Source organism: Copadichromis virginalis, linkage group LG11 (assembly GCF_057382275.1).
Source record: "Copadichromis virginalis isolate Kocher_CV1m ecotype Utaka linkage group LG11, C_Virginalis_male_GT1.1, whole genome shotgun sequence".
Lineage (NCBI taxonomy): Eukaryota > Metazoa > Chordata > Actinopteri > Cichliformes > Cichlidae > Copadichromis > Copadichromis virginalis.
The window spans coordinates 29,258,618-29,271,494 of NC_140628.1; positions in this window are offsets into that span (position 1 = coordinate 29,258,618).

Consider the following 12,877-nt stretch of genomic DNA (forward strand, 5'->3'; position numbering starts at 1 on the left):
TGGTGCTCTTCAGAGCATTTTGAATGCAATTCCAGGGCAAATAAAATGGGATTCTTCGCGGTTAATCGCACTAACTACACACACAAGGGTCAGTGCTCGAGCTTTTGTAAGAAAAACTTTGAATTATATTTTTATGCTACTTAGCACTAAACCGCAAACATTTGCACCTGTGTTGCACTCTTAGAATCTATTGATGCACTTTGCTATACACGTTTGCTACCATCAACTGATATGATGCTCAATTAAGTGTCCACTTATGTTTAAAAATAAAGTCTCCTGTCCTTTCCAGATAATTCAAAAGCAATTGAGCGACTGAAGATTAAAATTTTGTATGTGAAACACACATAAGGTCCATTTCACTCCATATTTGATGAACTTGTTCAGTAAATTGAACCAGTAATTCCTGCAAATGCATTTGTAGTTGGCATAAAGCAACCACTGAAGAAACTAAGGGTGAGCCAACAATAAAAATAAAAGTGTGACGTATTATTTTCAGGGGACAAATTCAGTATTACTAAATAACCTGGCTTGTAATCGATTATTGTGAAATCAGCCCGGCTGTGAGAAATGCTGTTTTGAGTCAGCCCAACATAGTGAGTTTCATAACAACGGAGGAAAAAAAGGAGGACTGGCATTGGAAACAAAGTCTAATGGATTGCAGTTGTATGTATGACTAAGTCACTGGGAACAGAGGATCCATTCAGCTCCCTGAATGTTAATGAGATTCAGGTCATCTGTGCAATATTAAATAGAAGAAGTGTTTCTGACTTTATTGATATTAATTTAAAATAAAGACAATCTATGGTTTAAATATAAAATTAATGGTATGACTGATATGATATGTAGGACTGGATCTCTCAGGTTTTCCTTTTTAACCACTGATGATTTCCGACATCCACAAGCATTTATGTTTCATTTTTCCCATTAGCATTATAAAATATATACTAATATTAACACTTTTAAAATCTTACATTAACCTCTTTATCTATAACATTTTGCTTTTGATGTTATTTCTTGAATCTTTAGCACATAATGTAATATGCTGTATAGTACTAACTGTCAGCTGTTTTAAGGGAGTATCTTGGATGCATTTATTTATTTTTTATTACAGACTAATTATTCACACAACCCATCAATTCTGAGCTGAGGAGCATCCAAAAAGTCAAATAAAATAAAAGTCTAATTTCAACAGGTCATCGATAGCACACACTGCCTGTTTGAAGACCTGCTTCCGTACCAGTAATTGTGTGAATGCCTCATAGCATTCACACAATTGAGATCCTGTTTCTCTTTATTCTTTATCTTTTATTATTCTATTTGCTCCGTTTCTTTGCCGCTTAACTACTCCCTCAGTTTTCAGTCGATTTTCCAGCACAATTTAGCTTCTACTGCACAGTGCACGTTTTTTTTCTCTCATCATATCTTTGTTTGAGATTCTAATTGGTTTGGCGCAGTGGCGTGAGATCTGGTAGCAAGGGTTTGAGTACTACATGTGACAGATGCTGCACATCTTCCCTGCTTAGATGTAATCTGCTTTCTTGACACTCTTCAGTGTAGTCTTTCAAATAAAGCAGTTTTCAGCAGAGTTCAGCTTCTACACAGTGTTTTCAACAGATAGCTCTCCTTCTGCTGTTTTCAGATTCCGCTACACAGCATTCACACTGCATTTTCGCAGGAAATGCAGCATTTTCTAGTTTTATTTTATTTTATTTTATATTATTATTAGTCCTTTATTTATCCAGGTAAAAAATCTCATTGAGTTTAAAAATCTAATTTCCAAGAGAGGCTTGGCATCATGGCAACAAAATCAAAATACATGTACTACATAAGCATACAACACTTAAAACAAATACAATATCCTGTGCAGATGTCGAAGAAGTATATCTTTCATACTCATCTGATCTATCCAGGTTAGCTATTTAATAGGAATTCATGAGAAGGTGTATTTGCAATGGAAATTCTTTCAACCATTAATGCGCCACTGTGTGCACATATTGCCTTGCACATCCTGCTCATTTGACTGATTCAAAATACGACTACCAGGAAAATAACACAGCAGAATAGTTGTGGTAGGTCGAGTAAAGTTGGGATCATTAAACATCAGTGTGACTGGATGATGCGAGCAAGATAATACAGGAAGTGGTGTGTTTGCTTGTTTTTGGTTGGTGATGTAAAAGTGACTACTGAGTTTGTCAAAGCCCAGTGCTTATCTTGCAGATAAGACTATCTGTATTTATCTAAAAATGTATCTAAAGGAGGGGGGAACAACTAAGCTGTAGTGCCTCTTCACCTCACTGTGCAATACCTTTTGTGCAATACTTTTGTAAATAGTCAACGGTGCAATAGACTCAATACTTGAAATGTGCAATTCACTTGTATTTTTATTTTTATTCCTATTTATTCTATTTATCCCCTTCGTATATTTTATTTATATTGTCTCTGTATTTATATATATATATGTGTGTGTGTGTGTGTATTATATATATATATATATATAATATTCTGTAACTCTGTAACTTCTGTCGGTGCTGTGCTTTTTTGGAAATCGAATTTCCCAGAGGAACCCACCCGAGGGATTAATAAAGTTCTATCTAATCTAATCTAATCTAATCTAATCTAATCTAATCTAAAAAAGCTAAGCAAATGACTCAGAGGAGCTAACATTTGTTCAGCAGTGTGTACTCAAAAAAGATGTGCACGTATTTGTTAGAAAGTATTTTCCTGTTTTCCAAACACAATATCGGGACTTATTTACACCCAAACTTAGGACAGTTATCCTGCCGTTTAGAATAGAATATAATTCAACTTTATTGTCATTGCACATGTCACAAGTACAAGGCAACGAAATGCAGTTTGCATCCATCCAGAAGGGCTTTAGCCATGATATAGATATATTACAGAAATGGGTCTGTTATACGTATGAGGGTGCAAAAATGGGTTTACTATGGGTATGTTATAATGTACATGGTATGAAGGTATGTTATGAATATGCTATAAGTATGTACAGGCTGTAGTGGGTATACAAGCTATGTACAGGCTATGAACAGAACAGGATATAAATATGAAACTATACAGGAATATGGAAGTTATAAACAGTTGTAAACAGTTGTAGAATTATAATTATTGTATTGTACAGGATGATTGTTTATACAGAAGTGCAGTTAAGATAAGTGAAATATGTGGCTACTTTCTACAGAGGCTATATAAAGTGCTAGTGGTTGTGGGTGTGTGTATGTTCAGTCCATTATTTTAACGTGGGTCAGATGTCGGCAGAGTTCAGGAGTCTGACAGCTGTGGGGAAGAAGCTGTTCCGGTACCTGGTGGTCTTAGTCCGGAGGCTCCTGTAGCGCCTCCCAGAGGGCAGGAGGGTGAAGAGTCCATGTGATGGGTGACTAGGGTCTTTGATGATTTTCCCAGCACTTTTCAGACAACGCTTCCTGTAGATGTCAATTATGGCTGGAAGTGGTGCTCCAGCGATGCGCTAGGTAGTTTTCACGACCCTCTGCAACGCCTTCCAGTCCGAGACAGAGCAGTTCCCGTACCAGACTGTTATACAGTTGGTCAGGATGCTCTCGATGGTGCAGCAATACAAGTTCACCAGGATGTCTGAGGACAGGTGGTTCTTCTTCAGAGTCCTCTGGAAGAAGAGGTGCTGGTGAGCCTTCTTGACCAGCTTGGAGCAGTTGGTCGTCCAGATGAGATCCTCGGAGATGTGGACTCCCAGGAACTTGAAGCTGCTCACACGCTCCACAGCCGTCCCTTTAATGTAGATGGGTGGATGTGGGTCAGCATTCCTCCTGTAGTCCACGATGAGCTCCTTGGTCTTCTCTGTGTTGAGCAGCAAGTTGTTTACGTCGCACCACTCAGCCAGACGATCCACCTCCTCCCTGTAGGCGGCCTCATCGTTGTCATTGATGAGGCCAATCACCGTGGTGTCATCTGCAAACTTAATGATGGTGTTGGAACCATCGGTAGGTCTGCAGTCGTGGGTGAAGAGGGAGGAGAAGAAAGGGCTCATCACACAGCCTTGTGGTACACCGGTGTTCATTGTGATTGTAGATGAGCAGTGGTTATCGACATGTTGGGGCCAGTTGGTTATCAGTCTCTGGGGAAAACTACACATTTTCCTAATTGCAACAGCGAGATCAAAATTAACATATCACTTAACAGCAAATTACACTTTTTATTATACAATAATTTTTGGAAGTTAACTGCTGCACAATTAAAATATTCAGTATGAAATGGTGTCATGGGTATTTCTGCAGTTGGAAAAAGCAACGCACCAACATTCATGATTTAGTATGAACAAGAGATTTGTTTGACTTTGTAGCCAGCAGTATTCATCAGAAACTTTACACAGATGTTTCCCCAAGGATGAAATCATATTTACTTTGGTGGTCTTCTTACTTTTCCTCTAGCACCATAATCAAGATTGCATTTGTGGCTTTGAGTGACAGGATTTCGAGGAACCATTTCGACAACCACTGGAAGGCCTGCCATGAACTATGGACCAAATATTTCCACTTCCACATGCATTTCCGTGAATATAACCAACTGAAAAAACCTCCCAGCTAACCTAAAGCAGGAAACAATATGTTAAAATATGTAAATAAGTACATAGATAATAACCATGAAAATGTATTCCCTGACAGCGTATAACCTCGACAACCCGCTGAGATGGCCTTCCTTTAGCACCTACTCAGTGTGCCCTGTGGCCCCTTCTCATCCATCTCTCTCAGCAGCTCTGCATCATATCACCACTGTCCAGACACCAGGCAGGTTATTTTGGGCAATCCCTCTGACACCACCTTCTCGCTCTGCGCCTGGATAAAAGCATTCATACTCCTCCCACTTTAAATCCTTCCCACCTGTTGGAGCTGTCCGTCTCCTTGCTGACATGCCTGAACACATAGAGCTTTAACATTACTCCTAATAACTGCACTTAAAATCCCCCGGAGGTGTACTGTGAACGCTTGCGAAGTCATATGTTACACACAGATGGCACATGTAAAATGACCTGATCTCTCTGTCTATTTGAGCTGCGCTGGAGTGTGTTTGTTTTTTAAAAATACACCAGCTGTTCCACAGTTCAAATATTAATGGGATATAGCATAGATATTTCTTTTTCAAGGTAAATCATGGCGATCGTGGCTCAAGAGTTGGGAGTTTGCCTTGTAATCGGAAGGTTGCTGGTTCGAGCCCCAGCTTGGACAGTCTCGGTCGTTGTGTCCTTGGGCAAGACACTTCCCCCGTTGCCTACTGGTGGTGGTCAGAGGGCCCGGTGGCGCCAGTGTCCGGCAGCCTCGCCTCTGTCAGTGCGCCCCAGGGTGGCTGTAGCTACAATGTAGCTTGCCATCACCAGTGTGTGAATGGGTGGATGACTGGATATGTAAAGCGCTTTGGGGTCCTTAGGGACTAGTAAAGCGCTATATAAATACAGGCCATTTACCATTTTACCATTTAAGGTCTTTAAATCTAACAAAGTAGTTCCAGGTAAACAAATATATTGCCAAGGGACAAAAAAATTGTTAGATGATTCCTTGCTGGCCTTTTTGCATAACGGTATTTTGATATGACCCATCTGGTTGTGGTTACTTCTTGTAAAGAGCCAAACTCCTCTAATAATTCTCTTTCTGGCTGAATCACCACCTAATTCATCTTTAGGGCACCGTGGTAGCAATTTCGTTAAAATAAAGCCTCAATTGTTCGAAAGAGAAAAAAAAACTATTTTGGTCTTTCGCAATACCCATATTCAAATAACCAAATCGTTTACTCCCTGTGCTGATTAAAAAAAATTGCAGCTTGTGAAAAGTCAGAAAAAGTGTCAGTATGACACAGTCTGTGCCAGTTCACATATTACTTCCAGGCTCTGAGTCAGCTCAGTTTCTCACAATCCACAACCTGAGCAATTCTGAGATGCAACTGTCAGCTTTTAAAAACAGGGAGAAATGCTTGCTAAGCTTGATGATTTGAGGAAGATTTTTTTTAGCATATAAAAGGAAATTGCATAACATTTAGTCTGTTTTTATGGTTATGAAAGTGTTCAGTTGTAAGAAAAAATACTTAAAATGTTCTACATTTAAGATCCAACATAACTAAAATACAAGTACTCATTTATACCATTAGACTGTTAGTGTAGCTGTATCATTGTTTAAGGCAATAGCTGGTTAAGGTAGGCTGAATTATAACAAGTGAATGTGCTGTTGTTTGGTAGCATGATCTACATATGCTCATCATATGAAATCTAAACCTGAAATGTATCTGCAGCTAAAAAATTAATACGCTTGAGTAAAGATATTATAATTGCATCTGTTATACAGTAAAATCACAACACGCTGAAAATTGTGTTGTACATACTGTAAAGCTACTAATATAGTAATTACATTACAATACTTTTTCATAAAAAATATCTTGTGTTAAAAGATTTTATGGACTATAAGGCTGGTTTTCAATAGCTGCAAATCCTTCAACACAAATATGTGTGTTTACAATCTTGTTATTTTTGTGTTTAATGCCCACTTCGGTCCATCGTTTCACGTCCAGCTTTCCCACCCTATAAATGATTACATTTGGCCAGAAAGTGAAAACGCACACACTATGACACCACTATCAGTGCTTACCTTTACCGTCACTGTTAACATCAGGCCATCTGACACCTCTCCTAGATGAATATGTCTCTTGTCCTCTTTGTTGTGAACACAGCCAACCCAACTGAGTCTGAGATGATGAGCACGTAGGCAAGACAGCTGCCCGTGCCACCAGAGGGTTCCATGACCCCCATCCAGAGCCTATTATCACCTTCTAGCCATTTCTGCGGGGCTCGATTCCACACCATTAAACCCTGTGTCAGCATTAGGCAGGCAAGAAATGTAGGAACCCAAGATGGGTATTTGGCATGAGGAGTTTAATAGAAACTCTGATTATGAACAAATCAGACGTTTAAAATGAGCCAAAAAGTCATAAAACATTGCACAGCTTTACAAGAGTGAACCAAATGGCAAGATCAGTTTGTTCATAACATTGCTAAGCATGTCAGCTGGGTCGTTTTTTTCTTCTTTCATGGAGAAGAATTGTAATTATTTGAAACCACTATATCATGGGGGCCAAATAACAGATTAGCATGGTGGTTGTGACTGACAAAGAAAAATAGTGTAGAATTTCCCTTTATTTGTTCTTTCTATGGCATTAGATTTGGAAATATATTAGAGAAGATTTGGCAAGTTTTCCATGGGCACAACCCACAATCTCAACTTTGCTTATATTTGTGGCACCAAGTAAGGGGAAATTAACAGGTTTTCCAACAGTATCAGATTTTTTGCCAAAAAATTGTTACAAAGAAATAATCGGCCAAAAACAAATTTTCTTATTTTTTGTGCTAAGTTTGGATATTTTCACAAAGCTGTTCAACATTTAAAGCTTGTGTACCCACTGGCCATTTCATTAGGCACACCTGTTCAGTTGTTTGTGTAAGCAAATATCTAACTGAGCGTTAAATTGAAGAAGAAAGGTGACTTAAGTGATTTTGAATGCAGCATGGCTGTTGTTTGCCAGACAGGCAGTCGTTAAATAAAGCTTCTTATAGCTGAGGCAGTTGGCTAAAATTAAGCCAGTTCTTTCACTGCAGCACTTTGAGACAGTTATCCATGCCTGCCTTTGTTACCACTTGGCTGGATTACTGTAATGCACTTTATTTAGGGGTCAGTGCTTCATCCATTACTCATCTCCAGGGTGCAAAATGCTGCAGCTCATCTTTTAACTGGCACTCGAAATTTTGAGCACAATTTCCCTGTTTAACCTTCATTTCACTGGCTGCCCATTCCTTTTAGGACTCATTTTAAAATTCTTTGAATTGCTTTAATAAAAGCCCTCCATGACCGAGCCTCATCTTATCTCTCTGAGCTGCTCCAGCCTTATACACCCACCCGCTCTCTCGGGTCAGCTGATTAGCTGAATGTACTCAGCATAAACTTAGAGGAGACCGTGCTTTTTCTGTAGCAGCTCCCAAACTGTAGAAGGATCTGCCTCTAGAGATTAGGCAGGACTCTTTTCTGCCTGTTTTTAAATCACTTCACCTTCACCCTAGCCTGTTTTTTTTTTTTAGTTTATTTTTATTTTAGTTGTTTTTTAGTTGAATGTATGTTGTTTTATATATTTTTCTTAATATATGGCTGTTTTAATATTTATTTTATTTTTGATTTTATTTTTGCCAATTTGTTTTATCTATTGTTCTTAACTTATTTATTGTACAGCACTTTTGGTCTCGTGTTGGCTGTTGGACTTACTAAAATTGGAGAACAGAATAATTTTTAAAAAATGGTCTGGTTTGCTCAGTCTCAATTTCTGCTGTGATATCGTGATGGCATGAACAGAATTTAATGTAAACAATATATAAATAGCAAAGATATGTTGATTATTTGGAAACATCACATACTAATCAAATCCTGGAAAATGCACTTTAACTGTAGTAGAATCTAAATATTAGGAGTCAGGGGTTAGCTACTAGCTTGAAATGAAAACCAGAACAAAAAAAAGTATGAGTCAGAACAAACTGTGTTTTATAACTTGACATGTCAGGCACAGTATGCAATTTCAAGCTACAAGCACAAGGATTTATTCTTAATATTTTTTAGGTACTGAATATCAATTAAGTATCGTCATTAGCGCCAAATGATGCAATTACAATATCAGCTACAGATGAGATTTATAGGTTTTTGTTCCAAGAGATAGTTCATTTGGTTTCTGGAACCAAAAACCCTTCTGGTCTCAGATCAGAAGAAGAAACCAAAACATTCTTTCCTTCCTTCTCTGTCTCTGCCCTGCATTCCCAATGTGCAAGAATAATAAAAAGAAGAAGAAGAAAAATAACAATATAAACATGAGTCTAATGTATATATTTTTAGTGTTCAGTTTCCCCAGCGGGGTGGCTTCTTCTACTAAGTTTGGTTCTTAAGCCCCTCTTTACAGGGGCCCTGCCAGTAGCCCAGACCTAAATAGACTACCCATATGATGCAGCAGGGCCTTCTCATAAAAGATGAACTCTCTCCATGCATGTTGCCCGCACCCACAACCCAGCAGCTGGGTCATTTGGAGTTACAACTATGAATGGTCTGCGTCAAGTGGGGGGTTGTTGGTGGGCTCTGGGTTTCCATGTATGAAGTTTTGATGACTCTGCACCTGGGAGATTTGGAAAATCCAGTTCTAAAAATGTAGGCCATCGTGTGAAGTGCCAAAAGTGTTACAGCAAGCGACCAGGCTGGCAAAGCAATTTTACTCCCTAATACAATTCAATCTATCATGGACAACAAGTGGTAAGACCACGAAACAGCCAGTGATGACTAATAAATGATAAGAAAGTGAACTGCATTGGGATCTAATGCCACATGACATCAAATACTTCAGACTTAGTTTCCTCTTTGATGATTCATCTCTTTCTGTTTTGCATCCTAAGAAGTAATATCCTATTCGAGCACAAAAGGTACAGCACAGAGCACAGCTGTCTGAGACTGAGGCGCTTATTATGCTCTTGTGAACTATGGTAACACGTTGGCAAGTCTGAGAACATTTTGCCCCAGCGATACTATAAAGCAGATGTTGTGCTGTGATTCAGCCCTTTCAGAAACTGACACGTGAAATTTCCATCCCTTCTACTGTGAGAAAAAATGTTTCAGCACAGCATCAAAGACTTTTTTTCCACTTTCATATCATCTAATTAAAGACATACAAATGATCAGACTGAAAGAGGAAGTGTCTTCATCATTTTCATTCGTTTACTTCTGGTAAAGATACGGGGCTTAAAGCTATGACTGTCATACTGTTCATCTGGGGAGGAAACTATTCTCTCCTGCATTTGTTTATCTGAAATGCACCTGGAGCTTTATGGTGGATAAGAGAAAAACACTCCAACTTCCATCACACCTGCACCTTCTCAAACCCAAAGGAAACATCCCTCAGGGCAGCTAGATGCCCAAAGGATGATCTTTATTTAGGAGAGCAGCTGAGGCCGCCGCTCTCCATCCACAGCTTGGCACAGTCCCTGAGAGCCAGAGTTTGTGATGTTGTTAACTCAATAAAAAATATTACAAGCTCTCAAATCCCCAGCTGCAATCAACAGGACTGTTTGTGTTGAGGTAGGAGGACAAAGACTTGACCTGCTTTGACACTCATGCACGCACCGGGTAAAATTAGTACTTGTGCAAAGCCACCCAACCTTTACTGGCTCATCCTCCTGAACTGTCACTCAGTGTTACAGGCTGTCAACGGTTTCAATTACAGTTAGCGTTCCAGTGGATCACTGGTAACCTGAGAACATAACCGGGAGACAGGCAGCGTAGAGAGCGGCTACATATTCCATCATAAAACGTGCATATATCACATAAATACACCTGAGAAGTTGTTCCGCTTTTTTCCCTCATTGCTTTTCACCCTCCGGTGGTTTAAGAGATATACACAAAACCCATTGGAGATTAGAAACTGCAATATTAAGCAAGAGCTAATGCAACCATGCGTATAACTGAAGTTCAGTGTATCAGTTTTAGTATAGTGCTTTATTTAAAGGCCATTTCTAGAGAAACAAATGCTATCTATGGGTGTATAAGGGCAATTGGCATGATCTGAATTATTTTTATTTGTTGATCTTTTCCTGATGGCATTTAAGGTCATCTTAGTAGCTGTAACTTAATCATAGCAATGAATGTGTGGCGTATTTTATCTTCTGGAGGTAGAACCCTAGGGCTCATGGCCAGACCCTTAAGGTCACTGTGGCAAATGAGTAACATAGAGAGCTGAGGCATCAGAGTTCAAGTGAATGTTTTAGCTATAACAGCTGTCATTTCCTTTAATAATTCTTCAGTATACATCTACTAATGCTTGTTAGTTTCTCTAAACATGAGAAAGACTTAAGATCATATAATTCAAGGCAGGAGTACCTAAAACCTTCTGCTTTTAATATTGCACAATGTTTTGTTTGAAAGCAACAGCCCCACTTGGAGTAAATAAAATTGAATCTGATTCATTAAGTAAAGGCAGATGCCTGCTGCAGGGTTCCCATCAACTTGCACTACTATGAAGAAGCAATAGCAATAGTGCAAGTTGATATGAAACTGTTTGTTCCTGGTTTCCTAAAGGAACAAACTGTGAAAATAAAACAAAAACAACGTTTCCCATAATGAAATAATTTAGGCCAAAAAATAGGATTCAGCTGCTTTTAACTGCTCCAAAACTCTTCGAAAAAAGGAATTCAGGAAATGGAGGGCAACAGAGGAATGCTTTTGGAAGACCACAATGACTCACTTTTGGTGAAAAAAAAAGAAAGAGAGAAAGAAAGAAAAGGAAAAAAAAAACAGAAAAAAAAACTTTGCCATGTCTGCTCTCTTTGAGACAGGGAGAGTCAGTGTGACCGTGTGGCATACATTTCTTTTGGAAGAATTTTATTTTACACTATAAAAATATTTTCAACTTCTGCATCTTTGCTGTGTGTTTTTTATAGTGTTCTGCATGAACAAACCAGGCTCATGCACACTTTATGTTGTTCTAATTTGCTGTTTTCCAGCCTTTTTGATGTATTTTATCTTTTAAAAATTTTCCAGGATGAATATATGTGTTTATTCTACACTGCCCAGCTTCTCACTGCCTGCTCAGTTATAGAAGTGGTAACCTGGGAAAAGTAAAATGGGACTTTTCACACTCAGTAGAAAATGGACCGATGTAGTAAGGTCAAAGTAAAACCCACAGCATGAACTCTAACAACTGTGTCAACCTCTGTTTTGCCAGTAGACACTGTGTTTATGGACAACACTGCTTACTCTTAAGTAATACATATGTTCTGTTTGTTGTCATTTTTAAAATTTTGTCTTGGGTTTTTGGGCAAATTCATTATGCGGAAATATTAACGGGAGGATTTAACCTTAAACAAAAGTATATTTTCTCACTCATGTTGCATGTCGGCAGCACGGTGGCACGGTGCAACGGTGCAGTACAAAGACATGCAATTAGTGGGGATAGGTTAATTGGAAACTCTAAATTGGCCATAGGTGTGAATGCGGGAGTGACTGTGAGCGCGAATGGTTGTCTATGTCTATGCGTTAGCCCTGTGATGGACTGGCGACCTGTCCAGGGTGTACCCCATCTCTCGCACTAAGACAGCTGGGATAGGCTCCAGCGCCCCCCGCGACCCTGAAAAGGATAAGTGGAAGCGAATGGATGGATGCATGTCACATGTCAACAAGCCATGAAGACAAGGTTTCATGTTCTAAGATTTTAGAACTTTGTTTGGGGCATGGAGTGGAAATGTTCAGTTAAAATTATAAAACTCTTTCACAGTTAAAAGGTGAAAATCTTTCAGCATGGCATTTAAAAACATACCATTACATAAAGCAGGGGAAGTACAATGCTCTTTGGTACAGTCCATAAAACAGCACTCATATGTTGGCTGTGAGATGGGACCATGTGTTATTGTACACAGTTGTCAGGCTTCATGGATGACACTGAATGTAAACATAATTGTTGTTCGTTTAGAAAAGAAAAAGCAGTTTCTTTTTCTTTTTCACAAAAATGTGATCGACACAAAAAGTGTTAAAGAAACCATTTCAGTGAAAACTGTTTACAGTGTGTTCTTTGACTCAGTAGGAAAAACCTCACATGCAACACATTGGGCAGATTTTTTTTCTGCCGTGAGCAACACAGCAAACATTTCTATTCCCTCTTCCTTAACGGTAGAGCTGCAGAAATTCTCACAACTTGTGCAGAAAAGTCCAAAACCACCTGCACAGTTCAGTGCCATGTTTTTTCAATTTACATCCAGCAACCGTTCCAACTCTTCTGCTGTCTTCAGACATCCAACTTAAACCTTCTGCACAGTGTGTGCCGAACATTTAAACTC